Below are 26,540 nucleotides of genomic sequence, written 5' to 3' on the forward strand. Positions count from 1 at the left end.
TTTTTTTTTTTTTTTTAGCAATCTCAATTCCTTCATTTATTCCACACATGTGTGCTGAGGGGCTCTTTTGTGAAAATGTTGGGCCAGGAAGTAGAGGTGATGCCCAGATGCATCAGACACGGACACGTCCCTCCAGGACCTCCCTGCATAAACCCCAAGTGAGATGGAAGCCAAAGGAAGAGGTCTGGGAGAATGCATGGAGTAGACACTGGGGGAGGGGGGCAGAAGAGGGCACCCTCAATTCTGTGGGGGAGACCCAGGGGGTTCCCAGAAGCCTGGCAGATTCCCTTCAGCTGAGGAACTTGAGGACAGGACGTTTGATATGTGGTTGTGAGTCTCTCAGGAACAGGAGATTCCAGATACTTTTCAGGAGTGAGCTGAGGCTGAAAACACAAGGATTAGCTGGAGTCTGAGTGCGAAAGACGCAGGTGCCTAGACGGCAGCCCCGTGAGGATCACCCCTTCCTCACTCCAGGGGAACCAGGAGGTTACGTCCAAGAGCCATGGAAGCAAAGAAACTGCAGGTCCTGGGGACACGGGGCGCAGAATCGGGCGAAACGGACTACTACTTGGCAATGGGAAAGAATGAAATCCTGCCATTTGCAGCAATGTGGATGGAACAGGAGGGTATTGTGCTAAGTGAAATAAGGCAGTCAGAGAAAGACAGAGATCATATGTTTTCACTCATCTGTGGATCTTGAGAAACTTCACAGAAGACCATGGGGGAGGGGAAGGGGAAAAATAGCTTCAAACAGAGAGGGAGGCAAACCATAAGAGAGTCTTAACTACAGAGAACAAACCGAGGGCGGGCAAGGGAGAGGGGAAAGTGGGTGATGGGCATCGAGGAGGGCACTTGTTGGGATGAGCCCTGGGTGTTGTATGGACGCGATGAATCACGGGAATCTACCCCTGAAATTGAGGGCATCCTGTATACACCGTATGTTAGCTAACTTGACGATAAATTATTTAAAAAAAAAAATAGAATAGGGCAAGGTGAGACCCTACAGTGACAACGGAAGGGACGAGGGCCACTGAGTATGATCTGCACTGTCCTGAGGACGTGTCCCTTCCGAGCTGCTGGCCCCTCAGCCTCCGCAGCAAGCAGCAGTCAGTCATCTGTACTCTCTGGAACTGTGTCCTGGGACTACCGTCACAAGGAGCCACAGACAGCAGGCCCCAAACACTAGAAGTTTAACGTCTCTCAGTCTTAGAGGCTGGAAGTTCAAAATCAAGGTGTCCACATGGCCACCCTCCCTCTCGAGCCTCTAGGAGGGGATCCTGCCTTTCTTCTCCCAGGTTCCAGAGACGGCAAGTGTTCCTCCAGTCTCTGTCTCTGTTGTCACATGGCCTGTCCCTGTACATGTCTATCTTACAAGGACACCAGTCACTTTGGACTAGCGGCCCACCCTGTCCAGTGTGCCCTCCTCCTAACCTATCACACCTGCAACAACCCCACTTCCAAAGATCACGTTCTGAGTGCTGGGGACTAGGACTTGACCATGCCTTTTTTTGGCAGACACATTTCAACCCATAACACCGTCCCAGCAGATACCAGAAAGCGACTCCACTGAGAAACTCAGGGACCCAAAGGAAACATGTTCGGATGCTAATATATAGAGTCCCTCAGGAAATAGGTAAGTCCTCAGTCTCCCGCGAAGCTCATTATTCGACAAGCCCCACCTGTGAACATAGAGCTTCCAACTAGATTGTCACGTTCTTAAATTTGGACAACCAGTCAAGGCCTCTAGGGAAACTCAGGAGTAAGACACAGAAACTTTTTTTTAATTTTTATTTTTGAGAGAGAGGGGAGGGGAGGGGCAGAGAGAGAGGGCAACAGAATCCCAAGAAGGCTCTGTGCTGTCAGCGCAGAGCCCGACGAGGGGCTGAATCCCACAAACTGTGAGAGATCCTGACCTGAGCCGAAATCAAGAGTTGGACGCCTCACCGACTGAGCCATCCAGGCACCCCAGAAGCAGAAACTTAAATAATAAGCAGAAATTAATTAGTTAGTTATTTAATTAAGGAACTTAGAGGAAACAGAGATAATGCAGGGAGCAGAGGAAACTTTTCAAGGGGTAATAATGAATACTCACAGAAAGCAAACAAATATATATGTTGCGTCCATAGAACAAGAAAAGGTGTTTTGTTTTGAAATGAGACTATTTACTGAACAAGAAATCTTTCAGAAGTTATAAACACCACAACAAATCTCACTTCTCTGTGAATTCTAAAAAGGCCAGACTCAGAAAAGCAGAGAATAAAACAATGGCAACCAGAGGCTGAGGGGGTCGGAGATGTGGGGAGATGTTGGTCAAAGGGCACAGACTTGGTTTTAAGATAAGTCCCAGGGATTCGATGGTGACGATAGCCACTAACACTGTCTAGTACTCTTGAAATTTGCTAGAGAGTTGGTCTTAAGTATTGTCACCATGCACACACACGCACACACACACACACACACAGTGGTAACTACGTTCGGTGATGGATGTGTTAGTTAGCCTGATTGTGGTCATCTTTTCAAATGTATACATCATGTTGTACACCATGAATATATACAATTTTTATTTGCAAAAAATCTGGGGAAAATGTCATAGCAAAACTAAAAGAAATCGAAGGGCGCCTGGGTGGCTCAGTCGGTTAAGCATCCGACGCTTGATCCAACTCTTGGATCAGGTCATGATCTCGAAGTTCATGAGTTCGAGTCCTGCATCCTGGAAGTGCTTAGGATTCTCTCTGCCTCCCTCTCTCTCTGCCACTGCCCTGCTTGTGTGCAGGAGTGCTTCCTCCCTCCCTCTCTCTCTCTTTCTCTCTCTCTCTCAAAATAAACTTCAAAAACAATCAATATAAGATGTTGGCACATTAACTAGAGGAAATCCCTCAGAAAGTATAACCAAAATTCAAAGAGAAGGAAAATAAAACAGGAAAGACAAGAAAACTACAGGCCCATCCAGGAGGTCCAACATCTGAGGAACAGAATCACAACATGAAAGAACAAAAACCAAAGGGAGGAAATTATCAGATTAGTAATATTTTTTTTTTAAATCCCTGAATCGGAGGGACTGAACAATGAAATGGTGAATGAAGAAGGACTTTCGTCAAGGCACCTTACGGTGACATCTCACAAACACTGATAAAGAGAAAAGATCCTAAAAGCTTACTGAGAGCTAAAATGAACAAAAGGGGGGAGTTTTATACAAAGCATTAGGGATTGGAAGACTTGTCAACCATGCTCAGAAGCAACGTTGGAAACAAGGTGGTGCCTTCAAACGCCTGCGAGAGTAAATGTCTCCATCCTAGAATGCTACACACGACCAGCTATTAATCGAATACAAGGGCAGAGTAAAGACACCATTAGGCCAGATCTCAAATATTTATTTCCCGGTACCTTTATCAGGAGTCTGCTAAAGGATGTGCTCTACCTTGTGGAGAAAGAAAACCAAGAAAGAGGGAAACTAGGGCTCCGGGAGGCAGGGATCTAACAGAAGATGCAGGAAAAAGGACATTTCCAAGTAGATGATGAGGGACAGCAGCTTGTGCAGCCCATCTGGAAACCAGCCGGCCAGGACCAGAGCGAGAGTGTGGGGGGTCTCCAAAAGGGAGGTCCCAGGAACTTACAAAACACATAGATGAGTGAACTGTTTGATGGTTATTGAAAGAAGCTTGGGGAGGAAAGACGCATCAGCCCTTAGAGAAGCAAACCAAAGAAGAGGCCATTATAACTCTCATAATAATGGAAGACTTGTTGAACCAAATCACATGACATGATTACCAACCGGGGGAAGGGGATGGCGTGGGTAAGGGAGCTACGCACTTACGTCCACAGCAGGAGGTCAGAACTTGGTCCTGAAAACACTGAGAACAGTACAGGCATTGCACACAGACAGGTGGATGAACGAAGAACGAGAAAGAACACAATGAGTTAAAATGGTTTCAGGAAGGGTGGGACAGAGGGTAGCTGAACTTTAATTTATAAAAAAAAAGTACATCCTTTTTTAAAAAAATAATAATAATAAAAACAAAATCAGAAAGAAAATCAAATAACTTAGCTCTGGGTTTAAGATTTAGCTTCCAAATTTTCTGAACACGGTGAGAGGGCAGAAGCAGGAGGGGGTTCCTAACCACAGCATCGAGTTGATGCATCCTGAAGCACGATTTTTCAGTTTGGAGAAAGGTATCTTTTGGCTTAGAGTTTAAAACTTCCAGGCAACAGGGGCGTCTGGGAGAGTCAGTCGGTTAAGCGTCCAACTCTTGGTTTCGGCTTAGGTGATGATCTCGCGGTTTCGTGAGTTCAAGCCCCGCATCGGGCTCTGCGCTACCAACACAGAGCCTGCTTGTGATTCTCTCTCCCTCTCTCTATGCCCCGTCCCCACTCACACTTTCTCTGATTCTCTCAAATGTATAAAATTAAAAAATAAACTTCCAGGCATAAATTTATGTAAACATAGTTGTTTTGTTTTCATCATTACAAACAAGGGGCGGGGGGTACCTGGGTGGCTCAGTCAGTGAAGCGTCCGACTCCGGCTTGGGTCATGATCTCACGGTTCGTGGGTCCGAGTTCCGTGTTGGGCTCTGTGCTGACGGCTCGGAGCCTGGAGCCTGGAGCCTGGAGCCTGCCTCGGATTCTGTGTCTCCCTCTCTCTGCCCCTCCCCTGCTCATGCTCTGTCTCTGTCTCTGTCTCTCTCTCTCAAAAATAAACATCAAAAAAAATTTTTACATTAAAAAAAAGAAGAGAGGAAGGAAAAGGAGAAGAAGGCTTGACACCCTTTCTTGAAGCCCATAATGCCCTGCAAAACAGAAGCAGGTAATCGTGAGAGGCAACCTGAACATAGCCAAGGAATGCTTTACTGTGACCTGATGTCTCAGCTTCGGGGATTTGCCCTCTAGGAGGCTGAAGCAGGGAGAATCTTCATTGAAAAAACTTTCCTCTCCTCGCTTCCTCTGCCACCGAGTCTCTGTCCCGATTCAAACAGACTGTGTTTCGTGAAACAGATTCCAACCTTACCACAAACTGATAAGCGAACTTCAGGCTTGTCTGAAGCAGGTGTGTGGAGTGGCTGCTGGGGACACCGGCGGGGCGCATGGTGCGCACAGGACAGCGACGCGGTTTGCAAACCCCGCCTGACACTGACATGGACAGAGACGTGTCAGCCATGCCATTAGGCCTTCCAGAAGGGTTTCGATCATCCTTGTGAGACAAAGTGCTTATTTAGGGAAGAGTTCCACTTCTAAACATGGCTAAAAATATCTGGTCTTCATTAATTCCAAATGAATGGCCATTTCTGCGTTCCAAGAAACTGTTGCTGCTTAGAGAAGAGGACACACTGCATTTGACTTAAGGATTCCAGCTAATGATCCACTCATTCTGCCATATGCAAAGTCAGTCTGAAATTTCCAGTAGTCTCCTCTTTTTCCCTTGTCTACAAGGAAGAGAGGAAAACTGCTGGGTCTATCAGAGTGTATCGTTTTCCCCGCCGATATTCGTTCTCTTCTCCACGAGAAGAGTGTATATTCCCTCCCATTGCCGTTGACTTATAGCACCTTCTCTCACGCAGATTGTAACCCCCACCCCACTGTCGGGAGTGACGAGCTAGGCATGAGTAGCTAAGGTAGAACGGAAACGCATCAGTGTGTTTTGCAACACCCAAACATTCTCTTCTGCTGCAAAACCAATGGGTCCAAAATTGCCGTTTCTCCAGGTTAGGCTCATCCAGACTGCAATATGTGTGGCACCGAGCCTCGGCAGGCCACCCACAGCCACCTTTATGCAACATGATAAAGAAATAAGCGTTCAGTGTCGAAAGCCACTGAGATCTGAGGATGGGTTATCATAACACAGCTGCCGAATAGACTAGGTTAGTAGTAACTGCAACAGTTACGTACTGCAAAGACGGCTGAAGACCATTCCCTAAGATAAAAGTGTTCTATCTGCCCATATGCCCCCTTCTCCTTAAATGTGTCCGGCTTCGTGTTCCTCGAAGTCAAATGCTACCCATCACATTTTCTCTGCACCTCCTGTTCTGGGTGAGCTCTTTGAAAGCTTCCAATGAAAGAACTTATTTACTGGAGGAGCCTGGGTGGCTCAGTCAGTTAAACATCCGACTCTTGATTCGATCAGGCCATGATCTCATAGTTCGTGCCCCCACACCGGGCTCTGCACTGACAGCCTGGAGCCTGCTTGGGATTCTCTCTCTCTCTCTCTCTCTCTCTCTCTCTCTCTCTCTCTCCCCTCCGCCGCTCACTTGCCCTCTATCTCTCAAAACAAATAATTTTTTAAAAAACAACTTATTTACTGAAAAACGATTCTCCCTGGGGGCGCCTGGGTGGCTCCGTCAGCTCAGGTCAGCTCCTTCAGCTCCTTCAGCTCAGGTCATGGTCTCGCTGTTTGTGGATTCGAGCCCCGCGTCGGGCTCTGTGCTGACAGCTCGGAGCCTGGAGCCTGCTTCAGATTCTGTGTCTCCCCCACCCCTCTCTGTCCCTCCCCGGCTCACACTCAGTCTCTCTCTCAAAAATAAATAAACATTAAAAAAAATTTTTTAAATGATTCTCCCTGGTTTGTCACATGATATTACCAGTCACTCTATGTCATAGTAACTTTCCAGATCAGCAACTTTTGATTTAATTTGTGTTTTACAATATGTACATATATCCCATATATATTTAAGAGCCCCGAAGGGAGGACAGGTCAAGGAGTCATCCTGTCATGACCCACCACTCCTCAGACATGGATGCCATCCATCTGCGAGGGAGTTAGAATGTAGAGCTGCAAACCAACTCAGAGCTCATCAACGTGCAGTGCCAGTCCCCACGCTTGAGCTTCTGGATCCCAGGGAGGCTGTGCCAACCAGACCCTCCCACATGCCCTACCACTTGGCTCCAGTGACATCTGTACTTTGGCTCTCACGGCTTCTGCGACTCAAAGGCACAGTGGTCCTTCCTGGCCATTCTGGGGGGGTTAATGCATCCCTTTGACTTGAGCCCCTTTCTTACCTCCTCCCAAAGCAACTTTCCCTCTCAGTGCCAGAAGCTTCTCCTGGGCCCTCAGCACAGCTGGGAGTCTTCTATAAAGACACAGTCCTAACTGTTCTCCTCTGCCCTGTTAAGGGAGGACGTAAGGCAGGCTGAGTTTCAGGTCTTAGGCCCAGTTTGAAGCTTGGTTTTGATCTTGGTGTTGGTCACCACCCAATGATGCCAACTCTTCGTCTACCATCAGGAGCCTCCCTGAGCGTTCATCCTTTTCTCAGCCTTCTGAGTCTCTGTGGGGGGGCCTGGTCCTTGGACGGGGGCACCCAAGGTCAGGAAGCCTCATCTGCCATAGGCTCTCTGAGCACTCTGGTAGAGACGTCTGCCATCACCCTCAAGTGATAATGACCACCATCAAATGGAGGCCCAATGCCAAAGGCATCACATGTTTTGCCTCACCTAACCTCACTGCAACTCCAGCAGGTACCCCTGGCACCTCTGGCATCTACAGGTGAGGGAACCAAGGCTTGGAGCAGGTAAGACATTTGCCCAAGCTCACCCTCCTAATAAATGGCAAGGAAGAGGTGTGAACCCAGACAGTTGAGCCCTGAACATCATGGCAAGGTGAGGCTATGAAGAAAGACAGCTGGGTCCAGAGTTCAGCCCTAAAGGCACCTGGGACTGGGACCGGCGGACGGTACCAAGAACCCAGCCCTGGCTTTTGCTTTCCTTCTCCATTCATAACTTTCCCGATGCTCCTCACTTCTCCCTTCTCTTCAAACACCACGACGTCTGCCCTGATTGATTCTGTAAGAGACCCGAAGGACGTCCGCTTCCTCAACACCTACCAAGGGAACACACGCTTTGCCAACCAAAACCACTTCTCTCATGGTTTAATTGGATGTTGTGAGTCGGCAAAGGAGAGGAATGTTAACTCAGCTTGCCCTTCAGTCCCATAGATGCCTCTCATTCCCCATGAGTCCGTTCCAGCTGCTGGTGCAACAAAAGAAAAGAAACTCATATTGTGTCAGAATGTGTCAATCCAGAGAAGTAGAGAATTTGAGAATCGAAGGCTCCCTGAGAGAGCATCTAGTACGAACTCTTCACATTACAGATGAGGAAACCAAGGCAGGAAAAGATCATGACTCATCAGGCACAGGACGAGCTGGCACCACAGCCAGCTCCAGAACTCAGCCTCCTGGTTCCCCAGCCCTGCAAGTCACAGGGTCTCCCTTAACGCCCTTCTCATTTTTCTGTGGTTCCCCCTCGGGGCTGCTCTATTCTCTCACCCCTAACCACAATCTTCCTGAAAAGAACATCAAGTTTTTCTCTAGTCTGTTTATTTTCAGCCTCAAAATGTAGGCAGTTTTCACTATTTTTGGTCTTTGTCGGAAGATATACTGTAATGAGATTTTTCTTCCACGTAACAAATCAACCTTGACTTTTCCTCATGTCACCCACATCACTTAAGTGGCTCTGAGTCACATCTCTGCAAGCCTCAAGGGGGAAGAGAGACGTTTCCTTTGCCCATTCTTGCTAGCTTGCCAGCCCTGGATTCATATCCAAGATTAGAACACTTGAAGTTTCCATACAAATTTTAAGAATGTTCTTCGGGGTCACAAGCCTCCAAGATGATGAGCATGTATGTTATCCAAGTTTGACGTGCAAAATTTGAGGGCAGAATAAGTGCAGGGCCGAGGGAAAAATTCTCTTCTCCAATCAGCCCCAAAATAAGCATGAGTTTGTCCTAAACTGGTGATAACTTCTAGCAAAGGCTGCTGAACAGCCCTATTGGACTCTGGGGGTTGTCAGAGTCCTTAACCACTCAACCAAAACAAGCATGACCCCAAGGCCCCAATGGAGTCCATCACCTCCTGCCCTCCCTGCCCATCCCTCGGTCTCCGTAGCACCTGACTTTCTTAACACTTTTCCCGTGCCAGCCTGACCTTAGCCCTTGGGCTTAAGAAGGCCAGGATATTGGAAACCTGGATCTTCATAAAGAAAGGAAAAGCATCAAAGAGGGAATACATGAAGGTAAAACAAAATCTGTTATTGTTCTTACTCTTCATGGATATAATTGATAGTTGCTCAAAATAATAATAGCAACAATGGATGAGATGGTTATGGCCTGTGGATATGAAACACATGACAGCAAAGTTGTAAGGTGCAGGAGGGAAGGATTGGAAATAAGATACTTCCACTGTCTGTGAAACAGTTTAGTGTTCATTGAAATTGGGCCAATTATTTGCAAATTTGCATGACAAACTCTAGAACAACCACTAAGTTTGTTTTTTATATAGTATAATTGATATCTTGAGGGAAGAGAGAAAATTAAGTTATATAAAATGCTCATTTAAAGCCAGAGAAAGCATAAAAGGGAGAGGACGAGAACAAAGAACAAGTACAATAAATAGAAGACAGTTAAAAACGTGGTAGACATTAATCCATCTTTGTCAATAATCACTTAAAATAGGAATAATCTAGGAGCACCTGGGTGGCTCAGTAGGTTAAGCATCCAGCTTCGGCCAGGTCAAGGTCTCATGGCTCGTGAGTTCTAGCCTCCTATCAGGCTCTGTGCTGACAGCTTGGAGCCTGGAGCCTGCTTCAGATCCTGTGTCTCCCTCGCTCTCTGCCCCTCCCCCACTCACTCTATATCTCTTTCTCTCAAAAAATGAATAAACATTTAAAAAAATAGAAATAGTCTACATGTGCCAAGTAAAGATAGCAATTGTCAGAGTGAATTGAAAAATAACCAAACTATATGTTTTCCATAAGAATCCCAATTTAAATATAGAGATCCAGATAAATTGACAGTAAAAGAATAGAGAAAGATATACCATGCTAACATTTACAAAAAGAAAGTTGGGATACCTATCTTAATTTCAGACAAAGTAGACTTCAACACAAAGAAAATTTTCAGGGATAAAGAGGGACATTTCATGATAAAAGAGCCAGTTCTCCCAGAAGAGATAACAATCCTTAACATGTATGCACCCAACAGCAGTGCATCAAAATACGTTAGGCAAAAACTAATAGAAATGCAAGGAGAAAAACTAAATCCCCTATCATAATTAAAGACTACAGCCCCTTTTTCAGTAATTGATAAATCACTTAAACAGATCAATAAGATGTAGGTAAATAGATACTCAGTGAAGATACAGATGAACATCACTATCAATTAACTTGATCTAATTGATATGTTAAAAATATTCCATCAAACAACAGAATAAATATTGTTCTCAAGCTCACATGGAATATTCACAAAGATAGACCACATTTATTTGGGCCATAAATATACCATAGCAAATTTAAAAGAATAGAAATCGTACCAAGTATGGAACTAAATTGTAAATCAATAACAGAAAATTTTCGGGCGCCTGGGTGGCTCAGTCAGTTAAGCGTCTGACTTCAGCTCAGGTCACGATCTTGCGGTCCGTGAGTTGAGCCCTGCATCGGGCTCTGGGCTGATGGCTCAGAGCCTGGAGCCTGCTTCGGATTCTGTGTCTCCCTCTCTCTCTGCCCCTCCCCCATTCATGCTCTGTCTCTCTCTGTCTCAAAAATAAATAAACATTAAAAAATATAAAATAAAATAAAATAAAATAACAGAAAATTTTCTAGAAAACCTTCAAAAATTTAGAAATTAAACATACTTCTTAAAAAACACATGGGTCAAAGAAGCATCAAGAGGAATTAAAAATGTTTTGAACTAAATGGAAGTGAAAATATAATTTATAAAAAATTTGTGCAATGCAGTAAAACACAGTATTTAGAGGGAAATGTGTTCTTCTAAATGCCTATATTAGAAAAGAAGAGAGATGTAAAATCAATCATCTGAGTTTCCACCACAGGAAATTAAATGAATAAGAGCAACTTAATTTTCTTTTTCAGTACAGTAGAAAGTAAATACTATAAACTGGGGCAGAAATTGATGAAATTTGAAAAAAAAAAAACTCAAGGAAAATCAAAACAAAAGCTGGTTCTTTGAATAAATGAATAAAATGTATAAATTTCTAGACAAGATCACCATGAAAAAGAGAGAATACACAAATTACCAATATCAGATGAAAGAGGTGCCATCAGGAATGATCTCATGGACATTACAAAAATAATGAAGGAATACTTTGAGCATCTCCATGCCCACAGATTTGATAACTTAGGTAAAATGGACCAATTCTTGAAAAACACAAACTACTAAAACTTCCATAGAAAGAAAGAATAATCTAACCAGGCCTATATCTATTAAGGAAATGAACTCAATACTTAATATTGTTCCAGAAAAGAACATACTAGTCCCAGATAGTTTTACTGTTGAATTCTACCAAACATTTAAGGAAGAAATGATGCCATTTCTCCACAAATTTTTCCACAAAATAGAAGCAGAGAAAGTACTCTGGAGCTCATTATATTGAGTCAATTTGACCCTAATGTCAAAACTAGATAAAGACATTGCAAGAAAAGAAAACTACAGACCAGTATCTCTCCTGAACATAGATGAAGAATTCCCAACACAATATATAAAAAGAATTATGCACTATGATAAAACAGGCTTTATTTCAGAAATGCAAACATGTTCAACATTTGAAAATCCACAGGCTAAAGAAGAGAATCACATTGTCATACCAATTTATGTAGAGAAAATATTATACAAAACTCAACAGCCTTTGTGGTAAAAAAAAAAAAACTCTCAACAAACTATAAATAATGTGAAACTACAGAAAATCTACTGTTTACATCATAATCTGTAGTGAGAAACTAGACACTTTGCCGGTAAGATCATGAACAAGGCAAGGAAGTCCTCTCTCACCATTCCTATTCAACATCTCATGAAAGTGATAGCTAGTTCTAATAAGATAAGAAAAGGAAATACAAGATATACAAATTGAGACCAAAAAAGTAAAACTATCTTTGTTTACAAATGACATGATTACCTAAGTAGAAAACCCTAAAGATAGCAACAAAAATAATAAAATATTTAAAAATAAACATATCAAAGGGAGTGCAAAACTTATACTCTGAAAACAACAAAACATTGTTGAAATAAATCAAAGAAGAACTAAATAAACGGAAAGGCATCCCATGTTCATGGATTGGAAGACTTAATATTGTTAAGGAGGCACTACTCCCCAATCTGATCTACAGATTCAGTGCAATCCCTATCAGAATCCTGGATGACTTCTTTGTAGAAGTTGACAAACTGATTCTAAAATTCATAGATATTTGCAAGGGATCTGGAACAGTCAACACAACCTTGAAAAAGTAGTACAATCCTGGAGGACTCACTCTTCCTGATTGTAAAACTAACTACAAAACACCAGTAATCAAATGGTATGGAACTTGCATAAGGATAGACATATCGATTAATAGAACAGAATGGGGTACAGAGAGAGATAAACCCATACATTTATGTTCAATTGATTTTCAACAAAGTTACCAAAATAATTTCAAGGGAAAAGAGTCATCTTTTCAATCATTGGTGTTAGGAAACAGGATATCTACATCCAAAAGAATTAAATTTGACCCTTACCTCCCATCATAACACATCATATTACAAAAGTTAACTCAAAATGAACCAAAGACTTAAATGTAAGAGTTAAAACTATAAAACTCTTAGAAAAATAAACTAGGGATAAATCTTAACAACCTGTATTAGGCAATGGTTTTTAGATATGACGCTAAAAGAATAAGAACAACAACAAAATAAATTGAACTTCATCAAATATAAAAAGTTATTGTGCCTTGAGGAGCTCCTGGCTGGTTCATTCTGTAAAGTATGTGACTCTTGATCTCAGGGTTGTAAGTTCAAGCCCCATATTCAGTGTAGAGATGACTTAAAAATAAAATCTTTAAAAAAAGATTTGAAAACACCTTCATGCTTTGAAAAACAAACACCTTTAAGTGGAAACCCATCCCACAGAATGGGAGAAAATATTTGCAAATCATATATCTAACTAGGATTTGTATCTAGAATATATAATGACCTCTTATGATTCAACAATAAAAAGAAAATTCAATTTTTAAAAAAACAGGCAAAGTATCTGAATAGGCATTTCTCCAAAGAACACATGCAAATTGCCAATAAGTGTATGAAAAGACCCAACATCATCAGTCATTTTGGAAATGTAAATCAAAACCACAGCAAGATGCCACTTCACATCCACAAGGATGGCTTAGACAGGAAGTGAGAACGTGGAAAACGTGAAATGTTCATGCGCTTCTGGTGGGAATGAAACATCACCACTTTGCTGAGTGCTTGGGAAGACAGTCTGGCATCCCCTCAAAAGCTTGAACATAGAGTTACCCACCCTATGAGCCAGCAACTCCACTCCTAGCCCTATATCAGAAAGAAATGAAAACATACATCCACACAAAATGTTCACTATTCATAGTATCCAAAAAGCAAAAACAATCCAACCAATGAGTAGATAATAAAATGTGTCTTCGCATACGATGGAGTATTATTCAACATTAAAAAGGAAGGAAGGTGGAGTGCCCGGGTGGCTCAGTCGGTTAAGCAACCGACTCTTGATTTCAGCTCAGGTCACAATCTCACAGGTTGTGGGTTTGAGCCCCGGGTTGGAGTCTGCACTGGCAGTGTGGAGTCTGCTTGGGATTCTCTCTCTCCCCTGTCTCTGCTCCTCTCCCACTCTCAAAAATAAATAAATAAAACTTTTTTAAAAAGGAATGAAGGATTGATACAAGCTACCACATGGATGAAGCCTGAAAATATTTTCTGACATTTATTTATTTTTGAGAGACAGAGAGAGATAGAGCACAAGCGGGGGAGGGGCAGAGAGAGAGGGAGACACAGAATCCGAGGCAGGCTCCAGGCTCCGAGCTGTCAGCACAGAGCCCGTCGCGGGGCTCAAACCCACGAGTCACAAGATCACGACCTGAGCCAAAGTTGGACATTTAACCGAATGAGCCACCCAGGCGCCCCTGGAGCTTGAAAACATTATGCTAAATGAAAGAAGCCAATCACAAAAGACCATATATTGTATGATTCCACTTATATGAAAGATTTTTAAAAGATTTAAAAAAAAAAACAAGATTCTCCCTCTCATAAAAAAAGAATAGAATAGAATAGAATAGAATAGAATAGAATAGAATAGAATAGAAGCGTCTGGGTGGCACAGTTAGGTAAGCGTCCAACTCTTGATTTTGGCTCAAATCATGATCTCAGGGTTTGTGAGTTCAAGCCCACGTCAGGTTCTGCACTGACAGTGTGGAGCCTGCTTGGAATTCTCTCTCTCTGCCCCTCGCCCTCTCAAAATAAATGAATGAATTAAAAAAAAAATATTCTGTCCTCAAAAAAAACCAACTGGAATGGAATGGAATGGAATGGAATGGAATGGAATAGAATAGAATAGAATAGAATAGCATGGGATGGGATGGGATGGGATAGGATAGGAAAGGAAAGGATAGGATAGAACCGGTCCTGTATTGACCAAGCAATCAAGAAGTAAGGGGCCAGCAAGAACCAGAGGACCGGACGAGGGGACTCGGACCGTAGGCACCCGTCTCCACCACTGTGGCCGTGGACTCTGAGCCGGTTACTGTCTCTGAGCTCCAGTTCTCTCTGCGGTAAAATGAGAGTCATTCGCCCATCTTTCCGGTCCCGCAGGGCTGCCGTGGAGGTTGGTTGACAAGAGTCTGTGAGGGAGTTCTCAAGGCTGCAGGACGGTCTAGCAGAAGTGACAGGAAAGCAGCCTTGGCGTTTCAGAGCCTCTCTTACTGCTCTCCCTGCCTGGAAGTGTGCCTTTACCTCTCTCTTCTTCTCTGCCCAGAACACCTGCAACTATCGCCTCCTCTTAGCACCCCACAGGGCCCCCCCCCCCGCCGCCACGGCGCCCCAGTGGGTTTGTGTTCAACGTTCCCCGTCGTCACCTCTGTGCCCTGGCCAAGGGACCCGGCTCGCTGCTGACGGACAGGCCTGGGAGGGGAGGGTGAGCACCCGGGGGAGAAGGTGCCAGGCACCCTCCGCGGGGAAGGCGGAATAGAGGTGGGAGGTGACGGGGAGGAAGGTGACAGGTGGGTGGGGACGCTCCCGGAAGATGACGCGGCAGTGAGTAAGGGTGGAAGCAGGCGTGGGGAGCCAGCTCACCTCCAGCCCGGCCACCGCAGCCACAGACCGGGAGGGGCCGGGCACCGAGCCGGGGTGGACGAGGCGTCCCGAGAGGAGCCGGCAGGCTGCCAGCCAGCCATTCATGGCAGCTGGCACCGCCACGCCCTCTCGGGCTGCCACCCCAGCCCTCCTCCGAGGGCTCGGTAATGGGAGACTCACCGAGGACGCCGTCAGCAAGGGCGGCCGCTGATTCATGGTGTACAAGCAACGGTGAAGTCCTTTTTCCACTGTTTGCAACAGACTAGGTGCTGTGCCCAGTAACGGTGACCGTGCCAGTGGGTCCCCACCGCGCCCTCCCCTCGCCTGACCTCTCCGGCCCCGAGCGGAGGCTCCTCGCCCCGCTGCCGCAGCCGCATCCTGGAGAAGCACCGGAGACGGAGGTCGACGCTGCCAGCCAAGCAGAGGCAGGGGGTGGGCTGCAAGCCCGTTTCCCGGACAGACGGAGAAGGGGCGGAAATGGAGGTGTCGAAGTCCCCAGCAGGACTCCCAGCAGCCGCATGGCCGGGGAGACCGGTGGCAACAGGATGGGGGCATCGCTGCTTCGTTCATTCATTCACTGATCCGGTCATTCACTGCTTCATTCATTCATTCACTCATGCACTCATTCACTGCTTCTTCATTCATCCACTCATTCACTGCTCCATTCATTCATTCATCCGCTCATTCACTGCTTCATTCATTCACTCATTCACTGCTTCATTCATCCACTCATTCGCTGCTTCATTCATTCATCCACTCATTCACTGCTTCATTCATTCATTCATCCGCTCATTCACTGCTTCATTCATTCATCCACTCATCCACTCATTCGCTGCTTCATTCATTCATCCACTCATTCACTGCTCCATTCATTCATTCATCCACTCATTCACTGTTTCATTCATTCACTCATTCACTGCTTCATTCATTCATTCACTCATTCACTGCTTCATTCATTCATCCACTCATTCGCTGCTCCATTCATTCATCCGCTCATACACTGCTCCATTCATTCATTCATCCACTCATTCGCCGCTTCATTCATTCATCCACTCATTCGCTGCTTCATTCATTCATCCACTCATTCACTGCTTCATTCATTCACTCATTCACTGCTTCATTCATTCACTCATTCACTGCTTCATTCATCCACTCATTTGCCGCTTCATTCATTCATCCACTCATTCGCTGCTTCATTCATTCATCCACTCATTCACCGCTTCATTCATTCATTCATCCGCTCATTCACTGCTTCATTCATTCATCCACTCATCCACTCATTCGCTGCTTCATTCATTCATCCACTCATTCACTGCTCCATTCATTCATTCATCCACTCATTCCCTGTTTCATTCATTCACTCATTCACTGCTTCATTCATTCATCCACTCATTCGCTGCTCCATTCATTCATCCGCTCATTCACTCATTCACTGCTCCATTCATTCATTCATCCACTCATTCACTGCTCCATTCATTCATCCACTGCTCCATTCATTCATCCACTCATTCACTCATTCACTGCTTCATTCATTTATTCATCCGCTCATCCATTCATCCTTCATACCAGCAAGCCACCCCTGAAGGTTTTTACCTGTCGGGACCTGCCAGGAGCCAGAGAATCAAAACACAGACAAATGTATGTGGCTCTCAGCAACAAGGGAGGCTTACGGATTCTCAGGACACCCTTCTGTCACCTTCTCATTCGCAAGGGAAGGATCCCCTCCAGGTAGCCGGCGATCGGACCTGTGGGTGGCTGCCGCGGTCAAGGTGCTGGAGCCCGGGAAAAATTCCAGAAGCATTCCCAGTGCACAATTGCTTAGATCTATGGGGATGGGGTACATTTCTGCAGAGTGCTTAGGGAAAAGGGCTCTGACAGCCACACCGTCAGGCTTTCCACCAGCCCCTGGGATCCCAGGGAAAGCCCATCGCCCAAAAAGCAGCAGCCACAGCTCATAAAGGTTGTCACCTGCAGCATCTCTGCGGGCTTGTCCCCGATGAATGGGAGTCACCTGCCCAGAAATGCTGGGAGCCGTGCCCCCTCCAGAGGGGAGACCCAAAGCCAGAGAGTGATGGAGGCAGGGGTCCAAAGCACTCCAGAGCAGCCCCTACGTGTGCTCCAGGGGCGTCACTGAACCCACATGCAGGGAGCCAGACCCAAAACAGCTGTGAGCCAAGGTATCTGCATGAAATCCCAGCTGCAGAGATTTACCTGGGCCAGGTCCTTAACCTCTCCAGACTCCGTTTTCTCCTCTATAAATTAGGGACACAGTTGTTGTGCAGGTTGTGTGTGTGTGTGTGTGTGTGAACACAGGAAGAGGTTGGGGCAAACCCCAGCCTACAGAAAGCACCTTTGAGAGTCGGTTGTTCACTCTGAGACGTATAGGCGACCTTTCCGGAGCCATGTGTCACACACCCGCTACCCATTCAGTCCTCTCCCTAGAGAACATCGTGGTCAAACCAGCCGTGTACCTATTTTTCACGTTAGGCACATGCATTAGGCATTTTCAGGCATCTGAGGCTGAACATTTATTTCCAGGGGGAAAGCACAAAGCACAGATGAAGCTTGCCCCAGAAATAAGTACATAAGTCCACACGGCCTTTGCAGGCTGCTCCGAGCAGAGCAGTGATTGGAAACACGGCTGCCAGTCAGAATCACCTGGGAGCTTATTAAAAACGTTAGCTCCCCTCCAATGCCACCTCTCACCCCTGAATGTCTAACTCAGTTGCTTCTGGGGACCTGCACCCTTGACAAGCAGCCAAGACGGCGGGGCCATAGAAAGCCTTCCCGGAGGAGAAGATCCTGCACAGGTGCACAGGGTCTGCAGCGAGGAGAGCAGGTTGTCCAAAGGGGGAGGCAGTCGGGGAGAGGGCCTCTCAAGCAGAGGGGACAGCGAGAGGAGTGCGGGGTCTGGAACTGCTCGGCGGGTGCACAGAGCTGTAAGCACTCCTGTGTGGCTGGAACGGCAGGGAGGTGGCAGGTCTGGAGCGGCTGCAGTGGCTCACGATGCCCGCGACGGTCATGCTGCTGCACCAGCTGTGATTGGAGGCTCTCACAGCCCCCACTGGCTGTCCCTGCTGTCTCCCCGCATCCCCCCAGGAGGTAAGCCATGAGGCCCTGCAGTGGGACCAGTCCTCAAGAGGCATCTCTGTCAGGCCACTAGAACTTAACAATGACTCCAAAGACCTGGGAGTGCCTTCCAGAAGCTTCCCTCTCCGCCCTCCTTCATCCCATTATGACCCTCAGGGGCTATCTTTGCTGGGTGAGAAGGTGGGCAAAGGTGGGGCGGCTTCCTCCCAAGGTCCCCGGAATCGCATCCCCAGGTGGGCGGCGTCCGGCTGGCCCGATGGAAGCCAGCCTTCCTCCCAAACCCACAGAAGGTGCCAAGGGAGCCAGCGTCCTTCTCCAGCCATGACAGCTGCTGAGTTCGCTCACCAAGGGATCCTTGAGGAAAGGGGTTCGCACGGGTGCATCAGAACAACGCAGCATTAACTCTTCAGTGTTCACTGGGCATTTACTGTTTGTCGGCACAGCCTAGGGGCTGATGTCTCGGCACAGCAAACAGCCCCAGCCCCAGCCCCAGCCCTGGAAGAATTTAAAATACAACAGCAGGAAAAGAAAAAGACAAAAAAGCGAGTCTATAATTGGGATTATTTTGGTGACACAGCTGCTTTTTAAGTTAGTGGTGTCTAAGACAATTGGAATCGATCCGTGTAATGTATGCTCTGGGCACATGATGGTGTTATTTACAAAGAAACACCACAACAGCCCTTAGTGGGCAAGGAGGGGCCGGACCCGGAACAAGGTCGACAGCAGGGCCTTAACATCGTGTCACTCTGTTGACTCAGAGTTATGGCAGCTACGGTTACACCAACATCCCGATGACACATGTGGGTTTTAAAAGACCACCTTCACTCATCCCAAACCGATAAAAGGAATCTGCAATGCCGCGATGTGCCCTGTCCTTGGTTCTTCAGGCCGTCCAAGAGCGCAGAATGGCAGAGGCCCCCAGGCGATGCAGCCCGTGGCCCGTCGCTCTCACTGGCGGGCAGGGCCCACCTCCTGGGACCCCACTGGCCAGGCCCCCGAAATGTCATCTTCACCCTGTTTCCAGCATCTTTCGGGCATAGCTACAAAAAGGCGTCACAAAGACCGTGTTCTACAGACTGACATTTCAAGAATTTTGTCTCAGAAGCCAAGAGATCAGTTCCATCTATCACCAATTTTCTTTTTTTTTTTTAATGTTCTATTTTATTTTTCAGAGAGAGAGAGAGAGAGAGAGGGAGTGGGGAAGGGCAGAGCGATTGGGGGACAGAGGATCTGAACCCGGCTCTGCGAGGAGAGCAGTGAGCCCGATACAGGGCTCGAACTTGTGAGCCATGAGATCGTGACATGACGCTTAACCGACTGAGCCACCCAGGCGCCCCCAATTTTCACAAAAATTGTATTTCTCTTGATCTCGACCTTGTAACCCTTTCCCCAGCGGATCTCTCCTTTTCTCGTACTTTAATTATCTTTTATAAAGGGTTGCGTGTGGTCGTAAGGAATCTCAACTGCTTTATGAAAAGTGAGTATATAAATTACAAAATATTATAAACAGCATATATAATCACATATAAAATAGAATATTATATAATAAATAGAATATGTGTGAATACATAAACATAATTTTATTTTATATTTATTATATTACATTATATTCTATTAACCAATTTATCATTTAATTAAATATAGTATGTGGGTTCTCAAAACCAGTTATATACAAACTTCACTGGGATGTTTCCTCAGTAGAGGTACTGACCAAGGTAATCTTAGCCTTCTGGAGCCTTAAAGGGTTCAGGCGGAGTCCCAGCTGCTCAGGGCTGGCCATGTCCTTCCTTCCCCAGCCTGGAATTCTGGTCTGGAATGCCACAGGGTTAAGGAGGTCAGCTTCTGCTCTCCCAACCCCAAGGGGGTCCATACATCTGAATCCAGACTCCCAGACTGGCTCCAGTTATACCAATTAAGACTGCCAGATGGATGGACAGACAGACAGACAGACACACACACACACACACACACACACACACACACACACAGGTTTGGGGTGGGGGGTTGTATGTGTGCGTGTATATACCTTCCAGAGACAAGTTCGGGGGTCCTAGACGCTGGCCTCCCTCTCTCGGACTCCACCCCCCCTGAGCCCTCCCCTGAGCCCAGTTTGGCATAGTTAATTCGAGGTGGGAGCCACTGAAGACAACACCCCGCTTCCTCAAAGGGTGTCAGCCCACAGCGGCCAGAATTTTCCAGCATTTCAAGAGAGGCTGCAAACTACACTTTTGGTGGGACCTCGAATTTTCAAATGTGGGAACAAATATCCCTTGGGACCAAACACGTCCCGCAGGCCTCCTGCCTTCAAGTCTGCTTTGCAGAAGGTCCAAATGACAAACAGAGGCTCCTCATGGGGAGGGAGGTGCGGGCCCCTGTCTTTCAGCTCCCTCTCAGCTGTACTCCCCCGCCCCCCCAAAAGCCCAACCTAAACGTTCTAACTACCTCTTGGTGTCATTTATGAGAGCACTAACTGAATTATAAAGGCGTCTATTCAAACAGGGGGCCTGGCCAGTGAAATTTTCACCAACTACCAGATTTCCAACTGTTTTCCATTGACCCACATATTAAAATAGTAGAAGCCATTGGTCTCATGAGGTTTCTGGACCAGCCGGGATCCAGCAGGAATGACGCTCCAGTTGTGGAATTTCGCTAGGCAACAGGCCCCAAACAGAAAATGTCAGCACTTCTGAGGAATAATGCAGGGTTTCTGGTACACTCTCCCCCACCCCTTTCCTTTCTTTACCCAGTTTCTGTCCTTTTATTTTTACCATTCCTTTTAAGGGTTCATGTGTGTTTTTTTATTACTATAAGGAGTACTTACCTGCCTAAAATGACCCTCTCTGACTCACCAGACATGCCTTAAAATTATCATGCTGGCGCCTTCTCTGGAATAAGATTCGACTCTGTTGAAATGTCCACCTTGAAAGGGCAATGAATTTGTGCCTCATCACGGGGGTCGGGGTTTTAAGGAAGATTTCAAGAGAGTATCCAGGCATTGCTCGATGGCCAGACAACTAGCTGACCCAGAGGAAGGCAGCTCAGGAGGGAGCAAGGCCAATGTCAAGGTCCAGCCAAGAGTCTTTGAGCCTGGAGAAGGATTCAGGCACCAGCATCATCCAAAGGGGAACCATAGAAAGGCACCCAGGAGAAGCCAGTCTGCCACTGTACCCCTTCTGTGCCACACAGAATGTAAATACCCGTTAAATAAATACAAACTGAGGAGCGTCCGGGTGGCTCAGTTGGTTAAGCATCCGACTTCGGCTCAGGTCATGATCTCCTGGCTTGTGGGTTCGAGCCCCACATCGGGCTCTGTGCTGACAGCCCAGAGCCTGGAACCTGCTTTGGATTCCGTGTCTCCCTCTCTCTTTCTGCCCTTCCCCCACTCACGTTCTGTCTCTGTCTCTCTCTCTTTCTCTCTCAATAAATAAACATTTAAAAAATAATAAAAAATAAATACAAATTGAGAGATCCCTCCTTCGTACACCTTATTATCCTTCCGTTCAGTGACACAGAGCAGGATGGCTCCCTGCAGACCCAGAGGGGCCTGAATCCTCTCGTCTTTTCCCACAAGTCTCTGCAGAGAACTCACTCTACAGGGATTTCTGTTGGAAAAAGAGATGTGTAGGGAGTTGGGAGAGTGTAGTGCGTTGAATGGTGGTACCCCCCCAAAAGATATGTCCACCTCCTAAGCCCCAGAACCTCGGAATGTGACTCTATTTGGAAACAGATCTTTGCAGATATGACTAAGTTAAGGACTATGACATGAGACCTGGTGGGTGGCGATGAACAGCGCCCTCGCAAAGGATCGAAGACAGAAGACACGGGGAGAGGAGGAGGAAATGGAGGCAGAGAAGGGACTGGTGTAACCACAAACCAAGGAATACCCGGAGCCCTGGAAGAGGCAAGAGGCAAGGAAGGACCCCCCCCACCGGAGCCTCTGGCCGGAGCCCAGCCCTGTGCACACCATTATCTCAAACTTCTGGCCTCCAGAACCGTGAGAAAATAGGTTTCTGTTGTTTTAAGTCACCGAGTTTGTGCTGACTTGTTACAACAGCCCCAGGAAAGTGTAAGAGGGAGCTGTCCTTGGAAGGGGGCTCCGTCCCCTTGCCCAGCAGGGAGGCCAGGTCATTTGGGGCATAGGACTGTCATCTGCAGAGACTGACAGCGGGGCTCCCTAACGAGCTGACCTCCGGGTCACCCATCACAGAACCTTCCGTCGGCACCCTGAGGCCCCAACTCCAAATATGTGCCTGACACAAAAGTCAAAGACCAAAAGAAATCGACCAATACAGGAAAAAAGGGGAACTCTGAGTTAAAGCAAACAAAAAAGAGAGCAGAATAAACCTTCAGAGAGCCTATATAAAATCTCAGAGAGGAAGAGAGAGAGTCCCAAGCAGGCTCTGCCTATCAGCACAGAGCCCGACGCGGGGCTCAAACTCACGAACCACGAGATCATGACCTGAGCCGAAGTCAGACGCTTGACCAACTGAGCCACTCAGGCGCCCTGATCCTAGAAGTCTTTAAATGGAGAAGGGGGGGGCGCCTGGGTGGCGCAGTCGGTTAAGCATCCGACTTCAGCCAGGTCAGGATCTCGCGGTCCGTGAGTTCGAGCCCCGCGTCGGGCTCTGGGCTGATGGCTCAGAGCCTGGAGCCTGTTTCCGATTCTGTGTCTCCCTCTCTCTCTGCCCCTCCCCCGTTCATGCTCTGTCTCTCTCTGTCCCAAAAATAAATAAACGTTGAAAAAAAAAATTAAAAAAAAAATAATAATAATAAAAATAAATGGAGAAGGGAAGTAAGGAAAGAAATAACACAGGGAAACATCAGAATTGAAGGACCCAGGTCAACACACTGAGGGGCTGCCCGCAGCCATTGACCCCGGGGGTGACTCCTGAACCCCGTTTTGTGAGTGGTGCTACCTACCTGTCTTCCCCCCCACCCCCACTCCCTGTGAGGCACCATCACTTCCAGCGTATGATGAAACAAAATGATAACATTTACCCGTTTTCATGTTGAGTAAATTATTCCGAAATAGAATCTGAAAGTTAAACACACACACACACACGTGCACAGTGCACCACGTAAATACTTTTGACTACACGCTTCTCCCTCTAGAAGGCCCACAATCCCCGTGAGAGGACACTCTGTGCACGGGGCCCTTGCCACACCCCACCACTGTTCCCCACGTCTCTGAGACGCCCTACGTCCCTCCTGTTCCCTCCTCTGCCCTCACCTCCTTTCCAGAGGCCTCCTCTCAGGGCCTTTCCGCCACCACCTTGGGCCCAGAGGCCACCCTGCTGGTTGAGTACCTGCCCTGCCTCCTTGCCTCCTTCTCGACCTCTCCTTCCTCAGGGGTTTGTCCTCCGGTGGCTTCGTGAGGAGGTGGGGGGAAGCAGGCCTTAGGTGGAGAGGGCGCCTTGGTGACTCTGGTCCTTGAGCAGCAGTGGAGAGGAATTCTGGCCTGAAGACTGTTTCCCTCTGAACTTGGAACCTTCCCCCGGGTTCCCAGCGTCCCGGCCGCTGCTCAGAGCCTGAGAGTTCTTTGAGGGGTATCTTTCTGCCCTTCTCCTGCTTCCCTCCATTGACCGCGTTCTCACTTCTTGGCCTCTGGAGGCGGGGAGGACAAACAGAACAAAGCAGAAAATGAGGCCCCAGAGGGCCAGCTGGGCGGGGGACCTGTGCTGGGGAGGGGGCCAAGCCGGGAGACCCAGGGGCAGCTCTGGAACATGGCCAACTCGCCCCCCCAGTCCCGGTGGCACCGGGCAGAGCAGGACACGAGAGCCCTGCGGGCAGCTCCCCGCCACCCCGTCAGGAACCTTCCCAAGTGTACCAGCCGGGGTCCCCGCGGTGCAGGAGGGGCTGTCCCCAGCAGCAGTTCCTGCCACTCCTAGTCACACAGGAGAGCTCCTACGCGGACCCTGGGGCCCTTCCCTCACAGTGTCTCTTCCTCCGTCTTCTCAACTATTTTCCAGGGGATTTCTTTGACTCGTAAGCCTTGTCCTGAGGTTTCTCCTCTAGTTTTGATCCCATAGCCCTTCCTTGCTGTGACTTCTACTCTCGGAGCCCTATTCGTGTTGCACGGATGCGTGATATTTTCTCTAATTCACTGAAGACACCGACGAAGCCGCGTTTTGGTCAGAAGTGTTTAGATCTCTTTCTTTTTCCTTTTGATCTTGCTGGGTTGATTTTTTTTTTTCTTCCTTTATTGTGTCAGCTGGATCATCTGTAAAGCAGACACAAAGAGCAGGGTTAGGAGTGAATGACACCGGTTGGCAGCAAAGCCGATGACGGTTAAAATCCGAGCAAGCGAGCGTTTCCAGCTTGCCTCCAGACTCCAAGCTTGGGCTGGAAAGCTGGGCCTTCCTCCTCCTCCGTCAGCAGGTCAGATCACACTCCCCCCACGCACGGCCGAGATGCCAGCTGGAGGAGGGGCTCTGGCCCACCTGTGCCAGCCGACGCGGGGGTCTGGGCCACCTGCTCCTGAAGGTCCTCTGTGCCCCCCGGCCCTGCCCAGGCTCCATCCCAGAGGTACCATTTCCATGGTAGAATGGACCGCCCCCGGGGAACACACAGCTTTGTCACCTGGTGGGTGGAAACAGACAGGAGGTGAACCACCAGCTCTCTTAAAGGTTGCGTTCTTAAAATCTCCTAAGGCAGGACCCACTGTGCCAACCCATCCACCTTCCAGAAGGTGACGTTGCTTTTGACTCAATACCTTGGCCGAAGTGGGGGTAAGGAGGCTTTCAAAGGTTTCCACTTGGTCTCCCCATCACGATTGCTCTTACCCTGCATTCCAAGGGTCCGGCTCAGGATTCACACGACTGCCAAACATATCAATCCGAATCAGTGTTGAACGCAAGACAGTAAGAGTCAACTATTCAGACTGTCGCCTCAGTCTGGGCCACCGTCTTGTGCCAGGCGCTATCCACAGCCCACATACCTCGTGGGATGGGATCCCCTTTGCCAACCAGGCTGCGAGCGATCTGGTCCCTAAACGCAATTCTTGGGTTCTCTGCGAAGCAGAAGCACAGACAGACATGCAAGAGATTTATTGGGCATCACACCTGTGGAAAGTGAAAAGGGGGAGGGGACAGGAGGCGGGAACAGCCTTCAGGCGGTGATGCAGGCCTGGTTCCTGCGGGAAGAGAAGGAAAGAAGGACCAGGGAGGAGAGGACCAGGTGAGCCAGGCGGCCTTGAGGACATCTCAGCCTTGAGGACTCATCGGGAGTGTGGGTCATCCTCAGAGGGGTCCCGTGGGGGCCAGAAATGATGAGCCTGGTACGTCCACTGTCGCCCATCACCGGCCTCAGCTTGCAGTCAGGACAGAGCTGACCTCGGCTGTGGAGTTTCTGGAGGGACATCAGAGGGGTCCACCCCCATGGCCGTCGCGTCCCTCTCCGAATGCTCTTTTCTTCTGCGTGTGTGTGTGTGTGACCGTTCCGCTTTGCTGTCTGGGGAAGGGGCTGGCAGCTGGTGGCACCCTCACAGAGGGTGATGCTGGGCCAATAGTAAGCTGGGACCTCAGGAACGGGGCCCAGGGCAGGGGGCAGGAAAAGTCAAACTGCCAGGACTTGGCCCTGGGGTGCATGGCAGAGGCCACGCCAACTTCAGTCCTCCCGGAATAACTCCTTAAACTTCTCCAGTGCGGAATCCTTGGTTGGTCGGTTGGTGGGTGGGTCAGCTGCAGCGGGAGGCGGGGTGCTCTGGGAGGGGACCCACGTTTAAATGGCAGCTATTCTGGGGATGAGGGGTCAGGTGGTCCACAGCCTCCCCCACGTGGCGCACCCCGAGTCCTGGGCGTCCCCAGGCTCCGCGGGGCTGACGCGCCCTCCTGGAGGCTGTCCCTCTGTGAGCGTCCACATGAGGATCCCCCGCCACCTCCCCGAAGGTGTTGAAATCTCTCGTCCTGCCCACGATCCCCTCCCATTCCCTTTCCTTGTGACTCTCTCAGTCGGTCTCAAACAAGTCACAGAATTTACAGCTGTAAAACTGTAGTGGGGACGCTTGCAAATCGTTCTCTCTGGCTGCTTCCGCCCCTCTCCTCCCGACCCTGCTCTTGGCTTCGCCCTGAGCTCGGCGCCACAGTCAGTCACCCTCCTTCTGACTCTGAACCGTTATCGGGGGCCTCGCGCACCCCGTCCGCACACAGTCCTACCCAAAGAAATGCTCACCTGCCAAGACGTGAGCAGACGCCACAGAGACGTCCCCTGAGGTGTCTCGGAATTGCTGGGGAGAGAGCAGCCACAGCTCCCAAAAGCTCCCGGAAACAGTCCTGAGCTTGGCCCCCTCCGCAGTTCCAGCCCAGGGGTCTCCTGCCCCACATCCCCTCCTCGCAACCCCCTCAGGGCGCCTCCCTTCCTCCGCCCCCCCCCCCCCCCCGCCTCGGGGCTT

The 26,540-nt window shown here is 48.2% G+C and overlaps 1 long non-coding RNA gene across 1 annotated transcript; it reads right to left on the minus strand.

Annotated features, from left to right (window-relative positions):
* Nucleotides 1-23,372: 23,372 nt before the first annotated feature.
* Nucleotides 23,373-25,136, minus strand: LOC147578768 (uncharacterized). The gene is made up of 3 exons (XR_015254350.1): nt 24,934-25,136; nt 23,979-24,371; nt 23,373-23,755 (listed from the first exon to the last, which is right to left on the minus strand). It is a non-coding gene; the product is annotated as an uncharacterized LOC147578768 (long non-coding RNA).
* Between the last annotated feature and the right edge of the window lie 1,404 nt (nt 25,137-26,540).

The sequence above is a fragment of the Puma concolor genome, chromosome C1, assembly GCF_028749965.1.
Source record: "Puma concolor isolate L17-30 chromosome C1, mPumCon1.1.hap2, whole genome shotgun sequence".
NCBI classification, from domain to species: Eukaryota; Metazoa; Chordata; class Mammalia; order Carnivora; family Felidae; genus Puma; species Puma concolor.